Raw genomic sequence first — 16,873 nt, forward strand, 5'->3', positions numbered from 1 at the left:
GTAAATTAGATTCCTAATCAAGAGTAATGAATAATTAAGGAGAAATCTAATTAAAATTTTAAAAAATTCATTACCATTTGTTGGATGGATACAGAAAATTTTAGTACCATGTTGTAGAAAATATTCTCCTTTCTTCATCCCAGTTGACAAGACGAAAGATCATTATAACCCCTGTCTGCCATCTCACAGTCACACAAACAACTGGAGAGTTTCCATCTTCTTCCTCACCATCTACTGCCATATTTATTTATTTATTTATTTATTCATTCATTCATTCAAAAACTATTGATTCACTGAGTGACTACTAATTGGCAGGTGTTGCCTTAGGTACTGGAAATACATCAATGAATAAAACAAAATCCCTGGTCCTATGGAGCTTCCATTGTAGTGGTCAGAGGTTTTATATTAATGATTGGATTAAAAGAATGTAGTAAAGTAAGTTAGGAGAGGGCATTAAGATGTGGCTAGTTACACACTCATTTAACTAGTTATCCATTATATAATAAATTAAGAAAATGAAAATTTACATTCTGAAACTTTTTTTGAGAAATCATTTGCCAGTTCAATAAAACACTTGGTTTGCACTGATGAAATGAAAATAATATCTCAAACAATAAATAAACTATTCTCATTTTCATAAATTTATCATAATAATTTCCTAAAATTTATAAAAATAGAAAAAGGTCTTTGTAACAAACAAATCAATGATGCAAGAAACATAAGGGAGGCTGGGGTGGTGGCTCAGCAGTAGAGCACTCACTAGCACATGCGAGGCCCTGGGTTCAATCCCCAGCACCATAAATAAATAAATAAATAAAGTTATTGTGTAAAAAAAGAAAGAAAAGAAAAAAGAAACATAAGGAAAAGTAGCTGATATCCCCTGCATGAACTCTGATCCTACCCCAGCCTGGCAACCCTAGGCAGAGGCTGCAGTATGCCTCTACAACATTCCCTTCCTTGTATAAACATTCATAAATCTTGGGATGAAATATATGAACCTATGTTTTAAAATGGCCAAATATCAGCAAACCCTCCCCCCTTTTTTGTGGTTGAATTCATGAGGATAGGAATGTATTATATACATCATATAGAAACTTGTCTTTTAATTTACCAATATTATGGTCCTCCCTCAAAATAGATTCAGTAGATTTGACATCTTTTGGGACAGGAGACTACTAGGGATTGGATCCAGTGTGCTTTATTATGGAGCTACAATCCCATCCCTAATATTTATTAGAGACAGGGTCTAGTTCAGTTATTGAGGACCTCGATAAGTTGCTGAGGCCAGGTTTGAACTTGTGATTGCTGAAATTACAGGTAGGCACCACCTTGCCCACCTTGACATCTTCTTTAAAATAGATTTCCATTGAATACATATACCAAATTTATATTTTAATCATATCCTTGACACATGGGCATTAAAACTCCTTCCTGTTCCATTGAATAAATAAAGCAGTGCTTTACATTCATGTATATGTATTCCTCATATGCCACTACTATTATTCTGGAGATAGATTTCCAAGTGTAAAATTGGTTGATGTAAAAACATGTATCCTTTCAATTTTAACAGATATTGTTCAACATGAGATATACCTAGAAAAATTCAGGTGACCACACAGAAATGTTCAGAAGTGAAATAATTAGAGTATGTCAGTTGTAAACTCATCTGTGAATCAATCTACTCGGTGGATTTATAATTTAAATAGATTCTAGGTGGTAACTGTTAGCAGGTATGGCATGGCTGGAGAAAGTAGACCACTGGGGCCATGCCCTTGGGGAATACATTTTGTCATTTGCCTTCTCTGCTTCTCAGCTGTATGAGATGAGCAGCTTTCCTTCACCACACACTTCTACCATAATATTCTGCCTCATCTTAGTTCCAGGTAATGGAGTTGACTGACTATAATCACATAATTAAGCTTTTTTTATCCAAGTTATTCTTTTCAGGTATTTTGGTCACAGCAATGAAAAGCTGACTAAACAACATTCAAAAATTAGGAAAGTAACCCTCTCCTGACATCTTCTGCAGCACTGGGTATTATGAATCTGGTATGTAAGAAATAATTTTTCATTGTATTCTTAATTTCCATTTTATTGATCACTGATAAAGCTGAGCATTTGTCTGTGTATTTTTGACTACCCACAGATTTTTTTCTTCTATTAAATGCATATCATTTTCTTTCCTGACACCAATTTTTTAGTTTTTACTTTCTTTTCATTTTGATTCTCATTCAGGTTCACAGAGCTGGATTGGTTTTGGAGTCAGTTTTAAAATATGTCCATGGCCTCCCACTTTTTATTAGATTTATTCTTATGCACCTGAGAGTCTTTAAAGTTATTTCAAATTTGGTGTTTTCTTAAATAATTTAATAACTTGTTGCTGGTGTATAAATACATAATGGATTTTTATAAATTGTTCCTATCAAAAATCACTGAGCAGCCAGGTGAAATGGCACACACCTGTAATCCCAGAGACTCTGGAGGCTGAGACAGGAGGATCACAAGTTCGAAGCCAGCCTCAGCAACTTAGTGAGGCCCTATGCAACTTAGTGAGACCCTGTCTAAAAATAAAACATAAAAGGGGCTGGGGATGTATCTCAGTGGTAAAGTGCTCCTGGGTTAAATCCCCAGATGACAGGGTCTCAATAAGTTGCATAGGGCCTCACTAGAATTTGGTATAAATATACCATATATATATGCCTCTCTATATATGCTTTCCATATGTAAATAATTTTCTGTGATATAATGATAGTCTAATTTTTTCCACAAAACCATTTTTTTTTTTTTTGCTACTGAGGATTGAACTCAGGGGCACTCAAACACTGACCCACTGAGCCACATCCCCAGCCCTATTTTGTATTTTATTTAAGAGACACGATCTCATTGGTTTGCTTAGAGCCTTGCTTTATCTGAGGCTGGCTTTGAATTCACGATCCTCCTATCTCAGCCTCCCAAGCCCCTGAGATTACAGGCATGCACCACCTTGCCCAGAACAAAATCTTATCTTTATTTCTTGTTTCTTTTCCTTTTGCTGTGCTCAGAACTTCTCAAACAGTGTTGAATTGAAGTGGAAATAGTGGGAATCAGTTCATGTGTGTTGCTAAAAACAAAACAAGAACACAAAAAATAACCTACAACTGCATAATTTATAAAAAAAAAAAAAAACAGAAATGTATTTCTCACAGTTCTGGAGATTGGGATGGTCAAGGTCACATCTCTGCCATTTGATGAGGGCCCTTCTTGCTGTATTCTCACCTGGAAGGACAGAAGGGGAAAAGGCTTTTCCCATCCACTCTTGTCTGTTTGGACAGACAAGAGTGGATGGGAAAGGCCAGAGGAGGAGGTTCCTCCATAAAGGCTTTTTATTTGGGCACCTATTCACTTTTATGACTGTCACCTAAAGGCCATATTCTTACTACTGTCTCATGGGGGATTAACTTTCAGCATGAATGTTGAATAGAGCAAAAACTTCCACCGAATAGCAACATAACCGAATAGCAACATGGAATGTTTCACACAGAGCAGAGTGTGCTGGGTAATGAGCAGATACATTTCTCCCTCTACGTTATGATGGTCAGAAATTACATCCTTCTACATTCTGTGTCCATTAATATAGATTTATATTTTTATGCATTATAAAGTCATACAGAAATAAACAGAAAACTACCTAGCAAAAATACAATAATATTGGGTGTCTTGGTTCATTAACAATAACAACAAAATAAACCAAAACAAAAACCCCTAAGGCTTGGATTTAATAAAGAAAAGTGCTAAAAGTTCACCATTTTAGAGGCAGAAAGTTCAGAATCAAGTGGCCCTATGGATTGGGCCTCTAGTGAAGGACACCTTGACTGTGTCATATGATCCAGGTGCTATTATGGTAGGAGCACCTGCTATTATGTAAGAGGAAGACATCACATGGAGAGACAGGAGGCTAGTTAATGGGGAAGGACCAGTCATGCTCTTTTATAACAGCCAAATTTATGGGAATTAACTGGGGTTCCAGGAGAACTCTGTTAACTCCTTCTCAGAGCATGTCCCAATAACCTAATCACTTTTCCCTAGAACCCACTTCTTAAAGGTCCCTCTACCTCCAAACATTGCCACACTGAGCAAAAAGCTTCCAACACTACAGCTTTGGGGACACATTCAAACCAAAATCCCACCATACCAGCAGGTCTTCTATATACCTTTATATTGACAGGAATTCTTTTCTTCTTCATATGACTTTGAGTTGCTCCCCCACATACTTTCCTCTCTGCCTGAAAGACTTCCTTTGGCATTTCTCTCAGAGCATGTCACTAGGCACAAATTCCTTCATCTCTTGTTCATCTGGCAGATATAGAATTCTTGGTTTATAGTCTCTTTGTTTCATCATTTTAAAAATATATTAGTCTCCCCTTATCTGTAAGAGATAGATTCCAAGACTCCCAGCGAATGCCTGAAACCTCAGATAGTACTGAACTTTATATACACTATGTGTTTTTCTAACCATTCATACCCATGATAAACCTTCACCTTTTCACTGAAAGGAAGAATTTTGTGAGTGTTCTTTAACATATCCTAATTATCAGTATCAATACTCTTGCAGTTTGGGAACATTATTAAGTAAAATATGGGTTACTTGGATATAAACACCTCAATTCAGCAACATTCAATCTAACAGCTAGTAAGACAGCTAGTAAGTGCCTAATGGACAGGCAGCATATACAACATACATGCACTGGACAGAGGGGTGATTTACATCCCAGGTCAGAAAAAGCAGTATTGTGAATTTTCTTCACTTAAAGTGGCATGCAATCTGAAATGTATGAACTGTTTACTATTATTAATATTTAATATTCTTAGACCTCTGTTGACTGTGGGTAACTGAAGCCATCAAAGTAAAACCACAGGGTCAAAGGAGAATTATAACATCCCTGTCCCTCTGGATTCCATGATTTCTTTTATAAATATAGTTGTCAATGGTCATTTATTTTATTTACTTATATGCAGTGCTGAGACTTGAACCCAGTGCCACACACATGCTAGACAAGTGCTCTACCATTGAGTCACTACCCTAGCCCTCTTTAAAAAAAAAAAAAAAAAAATATATATATATATATATATATATATATATATATATATATATATATATTAGTTGTAGACAGACACAATACCTTTTCTTTTCTTTTCTTTTCTTTCTTTCTTTTTTTTTTAATGTAGAGCTGAAGATTGAACCTGATGCCTCACACATGCTAGGCGAGCACTCTACCAATGAGCCACAACTCCAGCGCTGGATTCCATGATTTCTAATGAAGATTTTGCTCTTAATCTCTTATTCATGAAGATTAGTCTCTCTTGCTTCTTCGAGATTTTCTCTTGTCTTTTGACAATTTGATTGTAACACGTCTTGACATGATTATTATTGCATTTATCTTTTTTTGAGTTCATTGAATTTCTTGAAAATTTTGGTTCATGGAGCTTTTTAATTTTTTTAATGAAATTCAAACCATTATTTCTTCCAATTTTTTTCTGACCCTTTTTCTCTCTCCTGTCTTCTTGAATTCCAATTTTGTATGTGTTGGGGTGCTTTATTACAAAATAAATTTGTGTTCAGTACAAGCACACCTTTATTTTATTTTTTTTTATTTTATTTATTTTATTTTTTTATTGTTGGTTGTTCAAAACATTACATAGTTCTTGACATATCATATTTCACACTTTGATTCAAGTGGGTTATGAACTCCCATTTTTACCCCGTATACAGATTGCAGAATCACATCGGTTACACTTCCATTGATTTACATATTGCCATATAGTGTCTGTTGTATTCTGCTGCCTTTCCTATCCTCTACTATCCCCCTCCCCTCCCCTCCCACACCTTTATTTTTTAAATATGTTTTTGATCCACTGCTGATTGAATCCACAGATAAAGAACCCACTGATATAGAAGGCTTATTGTGTTTACTATCTGGCTCCGTACAGAAAAAGTTCTCTGTGAGAATGAAAGCAAGGGGTATTCAGACATCCTCTTCCATGACCCAGGCAGAGCCAGCAACATAATCCTCACTAATGTCTATCACACTGGAAAGTAAACGTCATTGACATCTGAAGTACTGATGTACATCAAATCCATCTTAAACTCTGACTGATTCGTAATATAACTTCTTTTTTAGTGAATAAAGGTGGAAGTTGCAGGAGAGCCAGTGGTAGGTATGTTTTCCCTCTCCACTTACAGCCTGGCCCATTTTATTTCCAGGTAAACCCTGCAAGGGCTTTGGAGTGAGGTTAACTCAGTGATTCTGACCATCCGCGAGGCTTGGGAATTTCCACTTTAATTTATTCAGGAAATCTCTCAACAAAACAATTTATTTAACATATTCTTTCATAGAATAAATCTTCCTTAAAGCAAAAGAGAAGTTGGCCTTTTCAGGGGAGGAGGGATGTGTTATATTCTAGCGAAGAACAACGAGGCTGAGAAACTTCAAATGATTTTCTGGGGTTCCCGCTCCCGGGGGGGGCGACAATCGCCAAGGTGGCGGCCACTGCATCTTGTCCCACCTCCGCAGTCCTAGGTGCCATGGTGTCGAAGGGTCCCGAACCTACGACCTGCCAGGGGCCTTGGTTGCCGCGTGGCCGGCGTGGAGCACGGTACTGAGCCACATTCTGTATGAGAACTGGTGGCTGGTGTGAGTGGCGGGGTCTTTCGACCTCCTGAAGAGCCGCTTCTCGGAGACTGATGGATTGAACTGAGACCAAAGTATAAAAGAATTTTACGTTGATGGACTAGCATTTGGAAACTTGATGGACTGCGGGAAGTTTATCAAGGAGTAACTCCAAACGTATGGGGTGCTGGCTTATCCTGGGGACTCTACTTTTTCTTTTACAATGCCATTACATCACATAAAACAGAAGGAAGAGCTGGACGGTGAGAGGCAACAGAATACCTCATCTCAGCTGCTGAAGCCGAAGCCGTGACCTCTGCACTACAAACCCATCATGGGTTACAAAAACTCGCCTTATGTTACAGTATGAAGGTGTTGTTAACTCCTCACAGCGACAATATAAAGGAACATTTCATGCACTTGTGAAAATACACAAGTAAGAAGGTGTGCGTAGGTTGTATAAGGGATTTATTTGGAATATCACATGGTGCCCTTCAGTTTATGGCATATGAATTGCTAAAGCTGAAGTACAATCAGCACAATAATCAATAGATGACTGCAAGCCCAGTTGAGCACACTAGGATCCATATCTGTGGCAGCACTACCCAAAATATTTGATGTAGTAGCAACATACCCATATCAAGTTGTGAGAGCCCTTTTTCAGGATCAACACGTTTTGAAGTGGTGTAATGGATGTGATTTGGGAAGTCATGGAGGAAAGAAGGCAGTGGGGGATTTTACAAAGAAATTGCCCCCAGTTTCATTAGAGTCACTCCAGCCTGCTGTATTACCTTTGTGGTGTATGAAAATGTCTCATATTTTTTACTTGGCCTTAGAGACAAGAAAGTAAGTTAAAAAAAAATAAATGAATAAAAAGGGGGATAATTCTGGAATATTTGTCCAAGACAGCAACAAGCTCCTTTATGTTTGAGACATAAAACTTAGAAGAATGCTACACAGCAAAATGACTCATAAACATAATTTGTTTTTAATCTTTAGAAGTCCAAGACCTGCTAACTCTTCACAGTGTTTTCTGCTTTGGTCTTTTCCATATGTTTGAGACCTGGCTACCTCTGCCTGTCATGGCTGGCATCAACATGTTAAAACTGACCCCAAGTGTAGAGTTTCAGACATTTCTCCAGTTCATTGTTCAAGTAGAAACTAATTTGCAACATTTGCTAAATGGATTAGAGAAATGTGCTGTTTTTTTCTGAACTTGTTTGACTTAAAAATCCACCTTGTGCAATAGCAAGAAAACGGCTTTTAAAATATTGTTGTTTGTTAAGGGCAAGTTAAACTTTAAGAATTTACTGAATAAGTTACTAGCCAAATCCAGATCATTTTGAATGGGGATTTTACCAGGTTCTCATACCAGATATTTTAGTGAGAAAAGTCTCCCGCAATGCATTTTAGTTTTAATTCATTTGGAACACACTAACTGTAGAAATTTGAAGAACTGTGTAATTTTCTGAGAAATAGCTAACGTCTTTCATCACTTCTTTGCTCAATTTTCCCCCCAGTGGCACTTTCATAATTTAAAACATAATCTTGGACTCGGTTCTTGGTTTTGGGCATAAATACTTAATGTAGTTTAAACTTGTAAAATCTGAACTTCTAGGATCTGGCTATGACCGTCATTATTTAATACGTATATTTATGAATCACTTATGAGAGATGCTCAGTAAACTGCCTATTACAGATGCTGGAGTGTTTGGGATATATTTTTTAACAAACTCAATAGAAAAGAGAAATTTTAACTTTCTATTTTAATTTACAGATTTATAGATCCAGTTCACAAATAAATGATTATTCTACATTAGTTGCTCAAATTCACATTGAAATACAAATTACATTAATGGCTATTATTGATTTTACTTTTTAAAGTCATTGTAAGTATCTGTAAGTAAAAAGACCTGCCACAAAAGGTTGAAAGAATAATATAATATTTTATTTATCATAAACATCAATGTGTGCCATTGCACTACCATCTACTTGTTGTAAATAAAACATTATGTTTTTTTTAAAAAAATGATTTTCAGAAGACCACAAAGTCAAGAGGAAAGAAAAAAGATGAATGTTGACTTTCTTACTCTCAATTCAGGGTTTTTGTTTGTTTGGTTTTGGTTTGCTTATTTGATGTTTTTCCTGTTGTTTCATGAGTCCCTAGAAAATTATCACAAACTGTGATTCAATTAAATGTGAGTTAACATGTTTTTACTGCATTAAGAATTATCTGGTCATCATGTGTGTTGAACAATTTACATCAAGAATAAACCTTCTGTACCTTTGGTCCACCCGCCTGTTTTGGTACCAGTACCATGCTGTTTTTGTTACTATTGCTCTGTAGTACAGTTTGAAATCTGGTATCGCTATACCTCCTGATTCACACTTCCTGCTTAGAATTGCTTTTGCTATTCTGGGTTTTTTATTTTTCCATATAAATTTCATGATTGCTTTATCTATTTCTACAAGAAATGCCGTTAGGATTTTGATTGGCATTGCATTGAACCTATACAGAACTTTTGGTAATATCGCCATTTTGATGATGTTAGTTCTGCCTATCCATGAATAGGGTATATTTTTCCATCTTCTAAGATCTTCTTCTATTTCTCTCTTTAGGGTTCTGTAGTTTTCATTGTATAAATCTTTCACCTCTTTTGTTAGGTTGATTCCCAAGTATTTTATTAGAGACCAATCCACAAAATTATAATTATCTTATATTTGATAAAGGGGTTAAAAGCATGCAATGGAGGAAGGATAGCATCTTCAACAAATGGTGCTGGGAAAACTGGAAATACATATGCAACAAAATGAAACTAAATCCCTTTCTCTCACCATGCACAAAAGTTAACTCAAAATGGATCAAGGAGCTTGATATCAAATCAGAGACTCTGTGTCTGTTAGAAGAAAAAGTTGGCTCTGTTCTACATATTGTGGGGTCAGGCTCCAAATTCCTTAATAGGACACCCATAGCACAAGAGTTAAAAACAAGAATCAACAAGTGGGACTTACTCAAACTAAAAAAGTTTTTCTCAGTAAGAGAAACAATAAGAGAGATAAATAGGGAGTCTACATCCTGGGAACAAATCTTCACTCCTCACACTTCAGATAGAGCCCTAATATCCAGAGTATACAAAGAACTCAAAAAATTAGACAATAAGAAAACAAATAACCCAATCAACAAATGGGCCAAGGACCTGAACAGACACTTCTCAGAGGAGGACATACAATCAATCAATCAACAAGTACATGAAAAAATGCTCACCATCTCTAGCAGTCAGAGAAATGCAAATCAAAACCACCCTAAGATACCACCTCACTCCAGTAAGATTGGCAGCCATTATTAAGTCAAACAATGACAAGTGCTGGTGAGGATGTGGGGAAAAGGGTACACTTGTACATTGCTGGTGGGACTGCAAATTGGTGCAGCCAATTTGGAAAGCAGTATGGAGATTCCTGGGAAAGCTGGGAATGGAACCACCATTTGACCCACCTATTGCCCTTCTTGGACTACTCCCTGAAGACCTTAAAAGAGCATACTATAGGGATACTGCTACATTGATATTCATAGCAGCACAATTCACAATAGCTAGACTGTGGAACCAACCTAGATGCCCTTCAATAGATGAATGGATAAAAAAAATGTGGCATTTACACACAATGGAATATTACTCAGCACTAAAAAATGACAAAATCATGGCATTTGCAGGGAAATGGATGGCATTAGAGCAGATTATGCTAAGTGAAGCTAGCCAATCCCTAAAAAACAAATGCCAAACGTCTTCTTTGATATAAGGAGAGCAACTAAGAACAGAGCAGGGAGGAAGAGCATGAGAAGAAGATTAACATTAAACAGGGATGAGAGGTGGGAGGGAAAGGGAGAGAGAAGGGAAATTGCATGGAAATGGAAGGAGACCCCCATTGTTATACAAAATTACATATAAGAGGATGTGAGGGGAAAGGGAAAAAAATAAGGGGGAGAAATGAAGTACAGTAGATGGGGTAGAGAGAGAAGATGGGAGGGGAGGGGAGGGGGGATAGTAGAGGATAGGAAGGGCAGCAGAATACAACATACACTAGTATGGCAATATGTAAAAACGTGGATGTGTAACCGATGTGATTCTGCAATCTGTATTTGGGGTAAAAATGGGAGTTCATAACCCACTTGAATCAAATATATGAAATATGATATGTCAAGAGCTTTGTAATGTTTTGACAACCAATTAAAAAAAAAAAAACAAGAATGAACCTTCACGTGCCACGAGGTGGCACACGACTTTATTTTTATTTATTTATTTATTTTTATTTATTTATTTATTTATTTTTATTGGTTGTTCACAACATTACAAAGCTCTTGACATATCATATTTCATACATTAGATTGAAGTGGGTTATGAACTCCCAATTTTACCCCAAATGCAGATTGCAGAATCACGTCGGTTACACATCCACAGTTTTACATAATGCCCAATTAGTAACTGTTGTATTCTGCTACCTTTCCTATCCCCTACTATCCCCCCTCCCCTCCCCTCCCTTCTTCTCTCTCTACCCCATCTACTGTAATTCATTACTCTCCTTGTTTATTTTCCCATTCTCCTCACAACCTCTTATATGTAATTTTGTATAGCAATGAGGGTCTCCCTTCATTTCCATGCAATTTCCCTTTTCTCTCCCTTTCCCTCCCATCTCATGACTCTGTTAAATGTTCGTCTTTTCTTCCTGCTCTTCCTCCTTGCTCTGTTCATAGTTGCTCTCATTATATCAAAGAAGACATTTGGTATTTGTTTTTTAGGGATTGACTAGCTTCACTAAGCATAATCTGCTCTAGTGCCATCCATTTCCCTGCAAATTCTATGATTTTGTCATTTTTTATTGCTGGCACACGACTTTAAACCCAGAGGCTCCAGAGGCTGAGGCAGGAGGACATTGAACTTGTTTGCCCGGATTGACTTTGAAATTGACCTTTGTGCAATAGCATAGTTCAAAGCCAGCCTCAGCAAAAGCAAGGCACTAAGCAACTCAGCGAGACCCTGTCTCTAAATAAAACACAAAATAGGGCTGAGGAGTGCCTCCAAGAAGAAGAAGAAGATGAAGGAGGAGGAGGAGGAGGAGGAGGAGGGGAGGAAGAGGAGGAAGAAGAGAAAGAGGAGGAAGAGGAGGAAGAGGAGGAAGAAGAAGTCGTCTTCAACACTAAATTCATATATTCTGTTGAGGACATTAATGACTAAGTCTGCATTGCCCTCTACTGGATGACTTTTGTTTATGGCTCAATAGGTGTGGCCAAAATGGCTCAAATGGATTTTTGGATATTTGTTCTTAATTTCAACGAAGGATGAATGGAAACTAGGACATCTTCTCTGTCTTGATATTCACCCAGATCTATTCATCTTGTTGAGTAAAATGTTTCTATTCCAAGAGATGTCATGATTTTCTAGTTTGGAAAAATATAATTTGGAAAAGGAAATTCCACTGTCTTAAAAAAAAATGTGGTGTGAGACCTATGACATTAAAACATACCAAATAGTTTTGCCTTTACAAAATGTCAGAGTTTATTGAATAACCATAAATTCACAAGCTGCATTCTTTTCATTGGTTGTAATTCATTGAGTACTCAAGGGCCGCCTGGTAGTCACCTTTTAATCTTTTTCTTGGTAGAGGAGAGAAAAGTATGGCCTGGTGTCCCAAAGAATATTGCCTAACACCTTGGCTCCTGACACTATCAGTGGACTGTTATACAATTCTGTACAAAGGGCAAATGAAATAATAACAGGAAAGGAACCACTTGAGAAATATCCAATTGCTGACTTATTCATAAAAGTATTTAAAACCTTGATAAAATTACTTAGGTGAGTTTTCCTTTCTCATGTACATGGCCACTTATAGAGTAGAGAATTAGAGCTTGGGTTGTTTGTGGTCAAAAATTATAAAGTAATGAATCCTTCAGATGAAAGGCTAGACAACAAGAACAAATATTATTTCCCTTATCTGTTTCCTCAATTCACAATGGAAGTGGTAGGAAAGTGTCAAGATGAAGGCTGTCTATCTGGTTTTAAAACTATCATCTGAGACATTAGCATCAATTTCAGTCACATAGAGGCATACTACTCTTCTGCTTCCTAACATGACTATGTTCATGAAATGTGTACATAAATATATGTGATTTTTGGATTCATGGTTTCTTCTCTTTTTGGAATTTCTTGAAATTTTCTGGGCAAAGAACAAAGGAGATTGCTCAGTGCTCTTGCAGTTTATTATTAAGCTTAACTTTGTATTGACCAGGTCATTTTACAACTCTGTAGAGGTAGAGGTGTACTTATAGTTTCTTATCTGATATACATACCAATAGTTTCTATTTGGTGGAAGAGATAAATGTAATGTAGTAGGTTAGAGTTTTAACCCTATTCAACATTAATCACTTTTGAATAAACCCAGAAATTTTATGCTAACTAACACCTTCAAAAATAGTTTATTTTAAGTTCTTTCAACAGCTTTTGAAACAAACTAGATATCCACTGGTGGAAGAAGAAAAAAGTCTCCCTCTATGAAAGTCAGTGTGAAAACTATGGAGAGAATAAACAATCTACAGATCAGGAAAAAAAAAATATTTGCAAACTGTATATTCTCCAAATTAAAAATCAAATGAAATACTAAATAAAAATGCACATCCCAATTAGAAAATAGGCCATCGCTGTGGACAGGCTTCTCATAGAAAAAAAGAAATAAGCACCTGGAAAGATATTCAACATCATCAGCTATCAGGGAAATTAAATTAGAACCTCAAGAGATGTCACACTCAGGATGGTGAAATGAAAAATGACACCACCAAGTGCTGGGGAGGAACACAGGGAAACTCAGTAGTCACTGGAAGTTTCTTTGACAACTGAACATGAAAACACTAAGTGACCCAGAATTGCACTCTCTCGGTCATTTATCCTAGAGAAGTGAACTTGTGTCCAACCAAGTTGAATGTCAATGTTCATAACAGTTTCATGTGCAAACGAAGCAGCTCAGTACACGGGTGTGTGGCTGATTGGTATACAACTCAGTACTAAAAAGAAAAAAAACTATTGATACATGCAGCAACCTGGATGGGTCTCCAGGGAATTATGCTGTGTGTGGAAAAGAGCCAATCCTGCAAGGTTACCTACTGTCTACCTATTTAACATTTCAATGTTAACATTAGACATGCCAATATTTAACATATTTTTCCATTTTTATCCCTTTTATTTAATATTTTATATTTTCAATTACTTAATGTATTTAACATAAAGTTTCAGAAATGGAGACCAGTTAGTGGTTTCCATAGTTTGGGACCAGAATGGGAGTGTGGGACAAGGTGGGGAGAGAGATGAGTATATAAAGGAAATAGGGAGATCCTTATAATAGGAAAGGAACTACTGTGTACCTTGACAGGGAGGAGGATATGCAAACCTACAGATACAATGGGATTGCAAAGAATGAGACATACACACACAGAGAAATGAATACAAGTAAAACTGAAGAAATCTGAATATGATCTATGCTTCAATGGAAGCATAGTCTGGTTGTGACTTCATATGACAGTTTTGCAATATAGAACCACTGGGGGAAACAAAGTAGTAGATTTGCAGATCTCTTTTATTTGCAGATCTCAATGTAAATTTTTAGACATCTCAATTAAATTTTCAACTAAAATGATAACACATGTTCTCTGTAGGAAATATCTAAAAGATAAAGAGGAATATGAAGAAAACTAAAATGATTACCACTGCCATCACTTATAAATAAGCAACTGCTAGACTTTGAAGTATAGCCATATAAGATTTTGTATTGAAAAATATTGATATTGGACTGTTTAAATTCTTTTTCCCCTGATTGCAGAAAGAGTCAGCTGTGCTCCCCTTCTGCAAGGGTCTCCTTTACTCTAGTCCCCAGATACACACATATAATGATTCGGATATGAGTTGTCCCTGAAAACCTCCTGAGTTAATTCAGGGATGTTATGATTAGATTATGAGAACTGTAACTCAATCAGTGGTTTGATCCATTTATATGAATAATTTGAGTGGATTACTGGGTGGTAACTGTAAGGAAGGAAGGGTGTGGCTGGATGAAGTGGGTCACAGGGCAGTTCTTTGGGAATCATGTAATTTGTCCCTGGCTCATCCTACCCTCTCTATGCTTCCTGGCTGCCAATCTGTGAGCAGCTTTCCTCCAACACAACTCTCTGCCGTGATGCTCTGTCTCACTTGGGCCCACAGTAATGATGTCAGTCAATCATGAATAGAACCTCTGAAAACATGAGTTTTCAGAATAAACTTTTTTTCCTCTAAAATGACTTTGAGAAAAAGCTGCCTATTCTATTTTGGTCCACTGATGAAAGAGCCTAAGGAAGAAAGAGGGTATGCTTAGTATTTTTCAAAGGCATTTTTCTAGTTATTATGTTTATACTATTATTGTATAGTTGTATAATCATCACATTATTATTATTATTATTATTATTATTATTATTATTATTTCACGCCATAGAAAAATGCTACACAAATGAACTTTCAAATATACTTTAACTTATATGTGCCTCTTCTACGCTGCTTTGGTTGGAAAAGTTGAACAAATCAATCACATTACTTTTCCTTTCAGCTGCATCCTACTCACTCCTTGTTGTCATTCGTGACATACTGAAGGCAAGGAATGTTTACCTTACAAGCTCTCAAAAAAAACCCTAACCAGCAGCAGACATGATGCCAGGTACACACTGGGATTCGAGGATGCATAAAACAAAACCGATGCTATCTGAAGCTTCTCTTCAGCTGTCTTGCTTCCCTTCTTTCAAGGATCAGCTTTGAAAGAAACTCATGCCTTTCCCATGAAGGGCTTCCACATCATCCTCTCAATGTATCATGCCACATGACAAATACATTTTGTTGCATTCTGAAATTCTGTATTACCACTAAGTGTGGTGTACTCAATAAATCATAAACTCATTTTCATCACTGGTTATGCAAGACCTCTCTCTTGCTCATTATATTCTATTTCCATAGGGAATCCATAATAGCCTTCCATCCTAAGCAACTTTCATCATACCTTTATAATTCTTCTTGTGGGTATCTGTTTCACACTTTCATGCAAAATGAGCAGAGGGTTCCGTGAACATATATTCCAGTGCACGTGAACAGTTCATGCTAGAGTTTATGTGTTTGCATTTATTCCACTGTTTCTACCTGCTGTTTCTCATAGTGTACTCTTCCACATCTCACCTTCCCCCTTTCACAAGGATAGCACTGAGTTGACCACCACTGTGCCCAACAACTATTCTAGAGTTATTCTATGTACATTATTTTGGCACAAGCTCATATTTGAACTGCTGGTTAAAAAAAAAAAAAGGACCAATTATTTCTTCCATTACTCCTGTTGATTGCTACTATGGCCTATGCATGTTTTCTGCTGCAAGGATCTAAAGATTAAAAGTAAAATTGATTCTAATAGTAAGGAGTGGCCAATGAAGTCTTCTTGAGCCTAATCTAATCTTGATCTCAGCCTTTACTACCTTTGTAACCTTGGAAAGTTACAACTAGTTCCTTTGTGCATCTTGTCTATAAAGGTAAATAATACCATCTACCTTAGTGGTTGTTATGAGGAATAAATGAATTAACTAATACTGAGCACCCCACTATAGCAAACAGCATATTACAGGTGTTTAATGAATCATGGCTGCTCTGAGTCCTGTTTACTTCTTCAAATAAGTCATTTGTACCTGTCCACACTACTAAAAAAGGTAAAGCATTTTGGAGGTAGAATCATTCAAAATACTTCTTTATATCTGCCCATTACCCAGCACTTTGCTTCATGTGAATTAGTCCTTACAATTATTGCTATGCTTTGGATGTTTTTGTTTCACCCAGCATTCGTGTTGAAAGTTAATCGCCAATGCCATAGTAGTAAGAACATGGGTTTTAGATGACAGAGTCATGACAGTGAATAGGTGCCCACATAAAAAGCCTTGATGAAGGTACCTGCTTCTCTGGCCTTTCCCACACTTCTATGTCCCCTCTGCAGGATATAGTAACTAGGCACCATCTTGGATGGACATCAGCCCTCTCCAGACAACAATTCTGCTAGTAACTTGATCCTAGATTTCCCAGCCTCCAGAACTATGAGAAACAAGTTTTATTGTTTATAAATTATGTATTTATTACAGAAGCACAAATAGACTAAGATATTTGTTAAATTATATTAATTAAATTACT

At 36.7% G+C, this 16,873-nt stretch overlaps 1 pseudogene; it reads left to right on the plus strand.

The window, feature by feature from the left end:
• The window catches only part of LOC101957132 (solute carrier family 25 member 32-like), a 12,844-nt pseudogene extending 5,342 nt beyond the window's left edge, over positions 1–7,502 (plus strand).
• The last annotated feature ends 9,371 nt before the right edge of the window (positions 7,503–16,873 follow it).

This window comes from Ictidomys tridecemlineatus, chromosome 5 (genome assembly GCF_052094955.1).
Source record: "Ictidomys tridecemlineatus isolate mIctTri1 chromosome 5, mIctTri1.hap1, whole genome shotgun sequence".
In the NCBI taxonomy this organism is placed as follows: Eukaryota; Metazoa; Chordata; class Mammalia; order Rodentia; family Sciuridae; genus Ictidomys; species Ictidomys tridecemlineatus.